Source organism: Palaemon carinicauda, chromosome 1 (assembly GCF_036898095.1).
Source record: "Palaemon carinicauda isolate YSFRI2023 chromosome 1, ASM3689809v2, whole genome shotgun sequence".
NCBI classification, from domain to species: Eukaryota; Metazoa; Arthropoda; class Malacostraca; order Decapoda; family Palaemonidae; genus Palaemon; species Palaemon carinicauda.
This window is the reverse complement of record NC_090725.1, coordinates 264,148,010-264,161,584: the sequence shown is the minus strand read 5'-3', so window position 1 is coordinate 264,161,584 and position 13,575 is coordinate 264,148,010. Positions and strand designations below refer to the sequence as shown.

The window sequence follows — 13,575 nt, the reverse complement described above, 5'->3', positions numbered from 1 at the left end:
CCTCTTACTTCCCCAAAATAAGCCCGTCTACAAGCATAATTAAACCAGGATTTGCTTTTCACTCGGTATTTTAACACACGAAAATAGATATGCCTATCAATTATGTTGACTATGTTCTCATTCTAGAGAACATGCTAAACACTTTTCTACGATTGTGATAAATTCAAACGCAAAACATCACCCAAAATGCCATTGCAGTGTGCTTGAGACTTATATATATATATATATATATATATATATATATATATATATATATATATACATATATATATATATATATATATATATATATATATATATATATATATATATATATATATATATATAAACACACACACACACACACACACACACACACACACACACACATATATATATATATATATATATATATATATATATATATATATATATATATATATATATATCTTACGTGAGTGTGGCACATCAGGGACAGGCTGCTCAGTTTTAATTACTAACAAAACAAGTCACGATCAGACGTTGTAATCTGATTTGTTATAACACAACGGGAGTCGGTGCATACTAGGTTGAAGCAGTTACCAGACCTGTGAGTAGATTCACTTCTGATTTGTTCACCACCTGATTTAGAGGCATAGTCCATAGCTCTTAAGACATGACGATCAGTAGGAGTAATAGAATTTAACCACTCCCTGCGGTGAGCGTCGAAATTACCATCAAGCACAAAAGGTGCATTTTTATCATTTTTTTTCTTATCCCAGCCTTAATTGTAAGATGACAATCGAAGGTAGAACCGTCCAAGTCTGGATTCTAATTGATCGAACACAAATAAAAAGTTGTTATGCCAACCACAAACTTTTATTACCTGAATCTCATGACATCCACATTCAGAGCAGGACTTAAGAGGAGAAAGGTACTCGGTCCTCTAATATACAATGTCATTCCCCTTGCCTTAGGAATGGCATCCAGTTTCAAAGTAATTAGGTTTCAGAAACTTGGATTAAGGAGCTCAATCTGATCTCATATATACTATTTTCTATATAGGCCATATTTAGAAAAATTTCATTTCTTGCTTGATGACTTGCTATTCCTGCTGCTAATGGTCACAAAAACTACTTATCAGGACAGCAAACACGGACGTGGTTGTCTACTAATAGACTAAAAGCAAAGTATTAAATTACTAGAGTTATGGATAGCGCTTGGGGACAGAAAAAAAAAACTGGTATATTTCGTTTCAGTCCAAAAGGTGTAATAGTTCAGTCTTTGAAGGCAAAAGTGAGAAAAACAGCATAGTGCACGTAGTGTCTCTTGTTCCAGATCATATAAGAAATGAACTTCACATCTAAATTGAATTACTTATCATGATCTTCTATTCCAAAGCACCAGATGTTACTAGACATGATGCGTGGCGGAAACGTTTTTTCCCATGGATCAAAGACCTCGGATAATTTCTTGATAACCAATAAAGTTTTATACACATCAAGAGCAATCTAACAAGCTGTCTTTATTTGGCATCAGACATTAGTCACCGATCAGAACTTAGTTTACTTGATGAAGGCAGAAAGATTGTCTACACCTTGGACAAAACAAGCTAAAGATATGAACTGATTCATTGTGGATGTAACTTTGCAATCTTTATTTAATATCTTTAATCAATCCTTTTTGTGTTGAATATTACGAGTCATGAATACTTAAAATAAGGTAGAGGATAGGCCTATGCCAATTTGGCCAACTATGATATATACTTAAAATGTGGTTAAGTATAGTCTAAATTGGAGTCCAAATACTTTACTGAACAACAAAATTGATCCGCACAAACCAAATCTAATAGAATTGAATAGTAAGAATGAACTTCGAATGGTCATTATATATCAGCCTAATTTATATCAAGATGTTTTAATGTAAATAAGTCGTTCAATTAAAGAGGTAAAAAAATTTAATTAAAACGATGAATTTAATGACACTAAAATTATAAGCATTTATTGTTATGTTTACACCGGAAGTAAAGATTCATGACGCAATAATGCAACCGAACTTAAATGTTTGATGTTTGTCCTAACTTAGGTAATTCGATCACGATCTGGGAAATTCTCCAATAAATGTCATTTGACCACCATACTACTCAATAGGGGGTCGATAGCAAATTAGTCTTACCCGGGCAGGATGCAGACAAGAATAAACTTAGGTTTCATCGCCTATAGACTCTGTTATTCATGAAAGCAGTACTATACAAATAAACCTAAATTTTAATCACACAGATCATTTTCACAATAAAGGTGTATTCTTGGATGTTATTCGTCTACGTTTTTACTTAACATTTTCCGGTTTCGCTATAATTAGCCCACACTTTTTTTTCTGCCTGTTTAAATCAACAACTTGAATTTAAATTTGTATGCTTAACACTCCTTCGATATATAAATACTATGCCTTGACTCTTACTGGCTTTTAAATATGCTAATATATATATATACAGTATATATATACATATATATATAATATATATATATAATATATATATATATATATATATATATATATATATATATGCACATGTGATAATATATATTTCTCTACAATATATGGATTCTTCTCCAGGAGATAGGTCTCTGTATTAGGCCTATTTAGGCAACCATTACGATTTGCAGCATGCATTCTGTGTCTTAGTAGCCCAACGCTTTTCTGACCCTTGGTTACAGCCCAAAACCATTAACTAACTATCAAGTATTATACACTGTTTAAGTCAACAAGGGCAAAATGTCTTTGGAGTATTCGTGATTAATTTGCTCCACCCTCCCTAGAATTCGAAATCTCACTCCCTCGCCACTTATTACGATACTATAAACCACCACCATAGTTACACACACTGGCACAAATGTACAATTAAATGTTTAAGAGGGGTAACAATAAAAATAGTAATGACAATACCGATACTTTTTTTTACTCCACCGGTAATCTATTCCTGCTACAGATTATGAAACAATTTAGTAACAAATTTAACAAACAAACAGTTAATACTTCAAAATAAATAGACGATAAAAATACTGACCTACCTGTCAGTTCATGAATTCTCAGTCAATTAATAAAATAAGCTTGAAAATCAAAGTAAGTAAACTATCAGTAAAGAATGAAATCACGTGAATTTTGACGAAAACACAAAATAACAAGAAAGGAGCGTTTCTAACTTCAGTAGTTCCAGCGAGCGACTGCAGCCTTGTTTCCCAATGGACCCTACGGGCAGGCTGATAAGCAAGTATTGCCAGATAGAGCCAGCAGCAATGTAGGAAACTCGTGAATGATAAACTACTTTAATGTCTGGGAACACTGCAATGGCAACCTTGCCTCCAGCCGTTCAGATGCTAAAGCCATGTTACCTAATTATGAAGAACACATGTGGGCCAAACTACTTGCACACATGTCGAGAAGTAGGTGACTCACAAAATTAATGCTGCCCGGATATGCGCACACACCAACGCGTCTCCGATCATGTGTATTGCCTAAAGTTGAAAGAGCTCCCCTAATTAGTTAACCTTAATATTTTGTATTGTGAATAACAGATCGACTTTGAACAGGTAATCAACCCCCCCCCCCATATTACCGTGAAAAGGTAGACAGGGAAATATGTAATCACTAATCACCTTCAAGCAATAAAGACCTTGTTTGAATTCAGGGTAAGAACTTTCCGTGCAATACATAATTCAGGGTAAGAACGTTGCGATGAATTAGTTGACTTGTGCACTCGGTGATCATATAATTGTCCATTTTCAGGGATGGAGAATGGAATAGCGCTAAAGATATATACAGTCGCGCCTTTATATATATATATATATATATATATATATATATATATATATATATATATATATATATACAAAGGCGCGACTGTATATATATATATATATATATATATATATATATATATATATATATATATATATATATATATATATATGTGTGTGTGTGTGTGTGTGTGTGTGTGTGTGTGTGTTTGTGTGTGTCATTAGCCGTTGCTATTTCACTGCAGGACAAAGGCCTCAGATATGTCCTTCCTCTATGCCTGTGTAAACCCGCACATTTTCTTAGCTTGCTAATCCGAAGTCTTCTCTTTCTTCCCTTTCTTCCCCTGCGTCGTTAGTAATCTCTAGGGACCCATTCTGTTGTTCTTTTTGTCTATCAATTATTCGTTATTCTCATTATATATCCTGCCTGTGTCCACTTATTTTTCTTGTTAGAATATTCTCTACTTTAGTTTTCTCTCGCATCCACGCTGTTCTGTTTGTCTGTGTTAATCCCATCATTGTTCTTTACATAGCTCTAATTATATATATATATATATATATATATATATATATATATATATATATATATATATATATATATATATATATATATATATATCCTACGCCTATTGACGCAAAGGGCCTCGGTTAGATTTCGCCAGTCGTCTCCATCTTGAGCTTTTAATTCAATCATCATCTCCTACTTCACTCTTCATAGTCCTCAGCCATGTATGCCTGGGTCTTCCAACTCTTATAGTGCCTTGTGGAGCCCGGATAAACGTTTGGTGAACTAATCTCTCTTGCGGAGTACGAAGAGCATACCCAAACCATCTCCATCTACCCCTCATCATGATCTCATCCACATATGGCACTCAAGTAATCTCGCTTATAGTTTTATTTCTAATCCTGTCTTGTAATTTAACTCCCAATATCCTTCTGAGGGCTTTGCTCTCAAATCTACTGAATCTGATTGGAGATTGTTTCATTGTCATACCAAAACTCTCATTAAACTGATGTGTAGTTTGGTTTTTATATGTAATTTCAGGAGATTTTATTTCCTAATTTTATTTAACCTAGCCATTGACTGATTTTATTTTTTCAATCTTTCACTAAACTCTAATTCTAAAGACCCTGTATTGAAGATCATAGTTCCTAAATATCTAAATGATTCTACCTCATTAATCGTTTCTCCATCCAATATTTCATCTCCCACTGCATATTCTGTTCTCACCATCTCTGTCTTTCTTTCATTTATCTCTAACCCAACCTCGTGTGATATTTCATGCATTCTGGTAAGCAGGCATTTCAAGTCCTGTGGTATTTTGCTAATAAGGACAGCGTCATAAGCATACTCTAGGTCAGCTAATTTCCTTTTACCAATTCAAGCCAATCTTTCTCCATCATCTCCGACTGTTCTACGTATTACAAAATCCATGAGGGGGATAAACAACATACAGCAGGTGACGACATATTCCCTTGGAGTACTCCGCTGTTCACTTGAAATTCATTTGAAAGGACTCCATTAACACTAACTTTGCACTTCCTATGCTCATGAACAGACTTAATCAATTTCACATATTTAAGAGGAATTCCATAATAACGCAGGAGTCTCCACAAAAATGACCGGCGCACACTATCAAAGGTTTTTTCATAGTCCACAAATACCGTCAAAAGTAGATTTATATGTTCTACGCATTGCTGTACATTTCTCAAAATGGAAATTTTGTCAGTGCAACTTTTACCTTTGCGAAATCCTGCTTGTTCATATATCAGCTTTTCATCAATCTTTCTCCCCAGTCTCTTTAGAATAAGCATACTACATAATCATTGCAATCAGTCAGCTCTCCCTTTTTGCCATTTTCACCAATATATATATATATATATATATATATATATATATATATATATATATATATATATATATATATATATATATATATATATATATATATATGAGGTGGTTCAAATGTGCGAATGCGAAATTTTTGTTTGAACAGGCAATGCGATATTTACGATGGCTTGAGCCTTGGGCAGAGGCTACGGGTGTGCCTGCAGTTTGCATGTACAGTAGAGTGGGTGTGCAACTGTACATGCGTTTGGGTGAGTGGGCATCTGTGGTGTCCTATTTTTATATAAATGGAAGTAATTTTTATGTGTAGTTTGAAGTAAATTTATAGCATAAGTTTACATCAGCATTCTGTTTGCATATATCATTATCTCTATAGGTCTATATAATCTATGTAGTGTAAAACGATCTACTTATAGTTTCCTTTCGTTCCTTTCAGACGTAAGATTGTTTTATTGAGAATTGTGCAACTAAACGTGTGCACAAAATAACGAATAATTTTCTTGTTCAAGCCTTTATCCATCCATAACGCCTTTAGGCCTAACTCGTTGTCGCTAACAATAGTTGACAAATACAGACACATTTATGAATTGATTATTTCAGAATCGTTTATTATCTACAATTCTCAATTTATTTATCTTATTTTTGCTTTGTACGATACTTTAATTTCCAGCCACTTATGTGAACCATATATTTTTCCTACTAGTTATTTTGTGTTTATTTTGCACTTCTGACCATTATCATTGCTGCAAATTGCACATATTGGGCAATAACCCACCCAAAAACTTTGGTTTAATTTAGTCCTCATGACAATGTGAAGAACCTTGATGATTTTGCAGGTGTCTTCTCAACCTTACAGACTTTGTGCAACTTTATTTCAGATAGCAACACAAGTCATGAGCTATTTGTTAAATTGCAGATGAAGCTTGGAAAACAGGTACTAGTGCCATAGCCTTTGTACCATGGTCTTCCACTGTCTTGGGGTAGAGTTCTCTTGCGTGAGGGCACACTCGGGCACACCATTCTATCTCTTTTTTTCCGTCTTGTTTTATTTAGTTTTATAGTTTATATGTGAAAGATCTATTTTAATGTTGTTACTGTTCTTAAGACATTTTATTTTAATTGTTCGTCACTTTTGTAGTCTACTTATTTCCTAGTTTCCATTCCTCTCTGGGGTATTTTTCCTTGTTGGAGCCAATGGGCTTATGGCATCCCAATTTTCCAATCAGGGTTGTAGTTTAGCTAGTAATAATAATAGAACTGGAAATAAAATTTACGACCAGATAGTTCAATTGAAACAGGAGTATTTACAAAACTCGTGATTCTATCCCATTAATCGTTTTTCCTTCCAATGATATTTCATCCTCCATTGCATATTCCGTTATCACTATCTCTGTCTTTCTTCTATTTATCTCTAACCCAACCTCGTGTGATATTTCATGCATTCTGGTAAGCAGGCTTTGCAAGTCCTGTGGTGTTCTGCTAATAAGGGTTATTGCCCAATATGCGCAATTTGCAGCAATAATAATGGTCAGAAGTGCAAAATAAACACAAAATAATTAGTAGGAAAAATATATAGTTCACGTAAGTAGTTGGAAATTAAAGTATCGTACTTATCTATATTCACTTCACGATATTGGCTTTGCTAATACTTTGCTCCGCCGTGGCTCGCTACGTTCTCATCGCAAAATTAAAATTACATCTCTGCTCCTTTGTTCTGACAAGCGGTACATAGATGTGCTGCGCACTCAAGCCTTGTGTGTTATTATTTCGGGTATATTTTTTACTTTCATATGCATACAGTGAAATGAGATCGTGTTCAACAATTACCAGAATATAATAAACTATACTAAATTTAAACAATTTAGATTGTACTTCCCTCTTGCAGACGTCTTTATGTGAGGATAGTATTGTGGAACTGAAGGGGAGGGTGGGAAAAAGATGGCTGGTGTGGAACATCCCGGAATTTATGCATAAATATTTGGTAGCTAGTAATTGGTTATAAAAGCTAGTTAATGATTATGTCCTACAGAAAACAGAACAGTTGGCAAAAACGAATGCAAACAACGCATACACAGTAACTCCTAATCAGTCTCCGAAAAGTAATTAGTGAACTTCAGTAAAGAATAAACCGATACGAAAGTTATTAAGCCCTAGTCCCCATTAAACATATAGAGAAAATGCCAAACTAGCCAGCACTCGCCCATTTCTCATTGCGATTTTCAGTTTCGCTAGTGATTGAAGTAATTTATCATATATTAACTTTTTCATTAAATACGTCCACTATCCTCTTTCCACTGTTCTTGATTTTATTTTCGGCAATGTCAGGTTCCCACAAGGAGTAATGAGCATTAAGATCATCTACAGCTATAAAATTTCTCCCCATCTTCTGTATGTAATAAGAAATTCTTCCTTAGTTACCCTGTCACTAGGGTTTACTGTACGTATTCTTTATATCTAAGTTACCTCAATTGGTTTTAACTCCCTTATCTAATGGTATGTAATGTTTTAATTTAACAGTTGATTTAGTATCATTTAGATCAAGAAATGTCATTTAGAAAATTTACAGTCCGGTATTTTAAATATCTTTATTAGACAATCAGGAGTTTTGTATTTCAAAATTTATTTTGGGATTATTTGTTAAAAGTAATCTTGAGCAGGTTAGCAAATTTCAATCATGGTCTTTTAATCTAAGTTACCCTATGTCTTTCCCTCACTATCGTCCCACCTCCAGTAGTATGGGAGTCAGTGATGTGAACATCAAGGGAGATTCATGGAAATAAACAAAATTTTGATAGTAAAATTTCTTATTTTATGCTCTCATGATGTTCATTTATGAAGCTTCATCTGTGGTGGATAATGTGGGAGGGTGGGCTGTGACACCCTAGCAGTACCAGCTGAACTCGGTTGAGTCCCTTGTTAGGCTGGGAGGAACGTAGAGAGTAGAGGTCCCCTTTTTGTTTTTGTTTCTTTGTGATGTCGGCTACCCCCCAAAATTGGGGGAAGTGCCATGGTATATGTATGTATGTATGATGTTCATATAGATGCCCACCCCCCTCCGCACTGTCTCGTAGTATCGAGAGGATAGGGATAATTTCAACTTCCAAACTGAAAAGACCGAGTCAAGCTCGTCATTTACCAATAATCGCTAGAATGTTACTTCCATTACTAAGAGCATGTGTTTATTCAGTTCTTCAAATATTATACCGTTAGACAATACTGTAATGCGATGGTTGCGAGTACAACTACCAATATGACCTGTTTTACCTTAAACCTTAGTCTAAATTAAGTAGATTATCTTTTCGATCTCGTGAAATTAAAGCTCCGTCGATGGACCTTGATGCTTATATATGAAGGTGTAGACCCAAATGACATTTTTCCTTTGTCTTTCATAAAGACAGCAGATTTCTTAGCTCCAAAGTTATCTGTTATTTTGTGCAAGTTAGCAAGGAGATGAGCTTTTGGCACTTGTTGGAGAATTGGTAATGTTACTCCTCTATGTAAATGTGTTTGTGGTAGCTCAAGTCCAACTGATTACCGCCCAATTTCCATAACTCCCATATCATCTAAAGTTTTAGAACGTCTTCTGGCAAAACGTCTTAATAGGTTTGCTGAAGGTAATCATCTATTCCCTAGTTTACAATTTGGTTTTCGTAAAGGCCTTGGAGCATGTGATGCTCTTCTTACACTCTCCAATGCTGTACAGAAATCCTTTGATTGTGGTCAGGAAGTTCGTATGATTGGCCTTGATTTTAGTGCTGCCTTTGATCGTTTTAATCATGAGGCCCTTGTTTTCAAACTCAAACAGTTAGGAGAGGGTGGGTCGTTTCTTAGCATTATTATTATTTTTTTTAAGTTATAGATCTCAAAGAGTTGTTGATGGGCACCATAGTGAGTATAGGAATGTGATATCTGGTGTTCCACAGGGTAGTGTTCTTGGCCCATTACTTTTCATACTATATACACATGACATGTGGTTTGGCCTAGAAAACAAGCTTGTTGCATATGAAGACGATGCTACCCTCTTTGCATCAATTCCATCCCCTGAATGTAGATCTGGGGTTGCTGAATCCCTTAATAGAGATCTAGCTGGTGCATGGTGCAAATTATGGGGTATGCAGTTGAATCCTAACAAAACTCAAAGTATGATTGTAGGTAGGACAAAGACAGTGGCTCCTCAACATCCGGATCTCAGTATTGATAATGTTTCTTTAACTTTGTATGACTCTTTTAAAATTTTAGGTGTGATTCTCGACAGCAAATTCACTTTTGAGAAACATTTAAGGTCTGTGTCTTCTTCCATTGCACAAAAAATTGGCTCATTGAGAAAGTCTTTTAAGATTTTCGGTGATCAATCTATTCTGAAGAAGTGTTTTTATTCTTTCATTCTACCTTGTTTTGAGTATTGTTCTCCTGTCTGGTCTTCAGCTGCTGATTCTGATCTTAATTTGTTTGACAGAAATTACGGTCTATTAAATTTCTTATTTCTGATCTAGATATTAATCTTTGGCACTGTCGTTCAATTAGTTCATTATGCTTGTTGCATAAGATTTTTCATAACTCTGACCATCCTTTACATTCAGACCTTCCTGGACAATTCCATCCTGTTCGTGATACTAGGCAAGCAGTTAATTCCAATAACAAGAGGCTCAATACTACACAGTATTCTAGAAGTTTTATTCCAGCTGTTACTAAGTTGTGGAATGACCTTCTTAATCGGGTAGTTGAATCAGTAGAACTTCAAAAGTTCAAAGTTGCAGCAAATCTTCTTATGTTGAACAGACTGACATGAGTCTTTTTATAGTTTATATATGACATATCTGTTTTGACGTTGTTACTGTTTTTAGAATGATTTATTGTTAATTTGTTCTGATCATTTATTTATTTCCTTATTTCCTTTCCTCACTGGGCTATTTTACCTTATTGGAGCCCTTGGGCTTATAGCATCTTGCTTTTCCATCTAGGGTTGTAGCTTGGCTAGTAATAATAATAATAATAATAATAATAATAATAACTACTCGATCGTAGTTATAACAATATGGTTTATCTTATTGGTTGTATTTTTCAATGATATAGTGAACTTAATTACTCATCTCAAACTTCAATGTTACGTAATTCTCCAGGCAACTAGAGCCATACACTGATATACAGTAGACTATTATTGCACTGATCCGGACACTAGATTTTAATACAAAGCATCCTCAAAATTCCATCATATAATTTCCACGTCACATAATAAGCCAGATCTGCATAAAACGTGTTCGCCTTGTCCAGAACCAAGATCGCATTCGATTAAATTAGCAATTTGTCGAAGTATTTTTTCTCCTAAAAAGATATATTGTCTCATGGAAATATCGACCCTGATGCCTTCCACGCTTTCATTATATTTCAACAATTACTCTCTGCCTCTTTATATGATTAGTACACTAATGTCTGCAGTATTTATTTTACTGTTTGCCCCCAACCTGCCATACCGTGAAATAACTACCATGAGATGCTACCACTAGAGAGTAACGGGGTCCTTTGACTGGCCAGGCAGTACTACATTGGATTCTTCTCTCTGGTTACGGTTCATTTTACCTTTTCCTACACATTCACCGAATAGTCTGGTATATTCTTTACAGATTCTCCTCTGTCCTCGTACACTTGACAACACTGAGATTACCAAAAAATTCTTCTTCACCCAAGGGGCACTAGCATTGTTCAGTGGCCACTTTTCACTAGGTAAGGGTAGAAGAGACTCTTTAGCTATAGTAAGCAGCTCCTCTAGAAGAAGGACACTCCAATATCAAACAATTGTTCTCTAGCTCTAGTCTTGGGTAGTGCTGTAGCCTCTGTACCATGGTCTTCCACTGTCTTGGGTTAGAGTTCTCTTGCTTGAGGGTACAATCGGGCACAATATTCTATCTTATTTCTCTTCCTCTTGTTTTGTTAAAGTTTTTATAGTTTATATAAGAGATATCATTTTAATGTTGTTACTGTTCTTAAGATATTTTATTTTTCCTCTCCTCACTGGGCTATTTCCCTGTTGGAGCCCCTTGGGCTTGTAGCATCCTGCTTTTCCAACTCGGGTTGTAGCTTAGCAAGTAATAATACTAATAATAATGAGTCAGCTAAATGAGTGAGACTAGGGTGATATTCAATTAAACATAAGTAACGACTGTGTCCCGATATCTAGTAAAGTTCGTGATCTTGGAGTTTCTCTTGACTGTAACTTGTCCTTCAATGCCAATATAAACAATGTAGTAAAACTGCTGGTTATCATCTTAGAAACATTGCTTTTATAAAGAAGTACCTGAATGAACATTGTGTAAAAAAAAATGTGATAAATCGTGATATTCCCAGGATTGACTACCGTGACTCCATTTACTACAATTTACCAAAAGTACAACTCAAGAAACTATAAAAATAATAAACAGAGGAGCAAGACTGATAAAAGGTGTCCCACCTCGAGAAATTGATTTATCCTAGTAGCTATTTAAAGCGAAAATTGAGTTTAAATATGTATATTAACCTATCAAGTTATCAGAACCGTACGTCCAAAATATCTGAGAGAATTGCTACATATTCTGCAACCAACAAATCGTGTTGACACGAGAATAGTTACAGATGGTTTAAACTATTGGAACCTCGATATATGTGCACTGTAGGCTCTATGTCATTACTATTAACTGCATTGAAATCCTCTTTCCCTCCTAAATCCTCTCTTCCATCGTCTTTTCGTCACATATAGCTTTTAACTAAACCCATTCTTTGTCATTTCCAGCCAGAGTGACAATGGAAAAGAAGTGGATACAAGGTAGCACTTCTACATACACCACCTTCCTATTCACAACACTTTAATTATGGACAATTAACAAGTTATCCAAGTTAAGCCATGTCCCAAGTTGACTCCCAACTTCAAGTAAGTTCCAATTAATTCATTTCATAGACTTACAGTACTGTAGGTCAAAATTATGAATAATGAAATGTAATGTATGATAATTATAATAGGTCACACATTCCAAACTTGCTTGTTGATGAGTATGAATTTTGCCATTATATTCCTTAGTGAATACAATAATTATGATGTAACCTATATTTGAATATTTAGATGCCACTAAAATGCAATGAGAGTGAAACCCTAAATTATCCTACGAAAATGTGTAAATTACCGTTTTGAAACGACCTCGTCCTTTAGTCAATAAGCGTTGTTTAATATATGAAAAGGGAACCGCATAATTTGCTTGAATTGGGCAAATATCCATCCTTGATTACCATTCCTTGGATCTTGGTACAAGCGGCTGCATAATACTGAGCTGTTTTCTTAAAGCCCCCTGACACTTGCGCGCATTTTTGCCACGCACTGGCACGCATTGATGCGCGCCAGTGCGTGCCACTTTTTGGCACGCACTGGTGTTTTTCGCGCACTGTTCACGACCAGTTCACTCCAGTTCGCGCATCGTTCACGCGACGTTCACGCGACGTTCACGCGACGTTCACGCGACGTTCACGCGATGGCACGAATTGGCACGCGTAGTTCGCGCATCGTTCACGACACGTTCACGCGAGTTCACTCATCATTCCGCATCGTTTCCGCATTGGTCACGCCAGTTCACGCCAGTTCACGAATTGGCCACTCCATATAAAAACGGGGCTTCTCCAACCCGAGGACATTCTTGGATTGGGTTCGGAAGAGACAACAATGCTTTCTGTCAGAGACACCATTGCATTGAGGAGAAGAAACGTATCTTTTTCGTTTGTATTTTTTGTTGCCCTTTATTTTAGTTTCAATAAAAAAGCATTTGATTTACATATAAATAGCAGACATGAAATATGTACAAGTATTAAGAAAGCATTTTATTTTATCATTAAAAGCAGCAAACATGAAAAGTTTTTAGGCTGTTGATTTTAAGGTAATAGAGAAAAAAGTGTGTTGAAATAAGAAATAATTTTATTTTTACATTAAAACTGCAAACAGAAAAAATTTGTTTT

At 35.3% G+C, this 13,575-nt stretch overlaps 1 protein-coding gene across 4 annotated transcripts in view; it reads right to left on the bottom strand.

The window, feature by feature from the left end:
- LOC137655870 (fibropellin-1-like) overlaps positions 1-3,289 on the bottom strand; it is a 59,465-nt gene extending 56,176 nt beyond the window's left edge. Inside the window, exon 1 of one of the 4 annotated variants that reach the window (XM_068390089.1) lies at positions 3,162-3,289. The gene's annotated coding sequence lies outside the window, so the exon portion shown is untranslated. Of the gene's footprint in view, positions 1-3,025 lie in introns of all 4 variants that reach the window. The other 3 variants (XM_068390081.1, XM_068390098.1, XM_068390071.1) reach the window with 3 other exon arrangements.
- Positions 3,290-13,575: the final 10,286 nt, after the last annotated feature.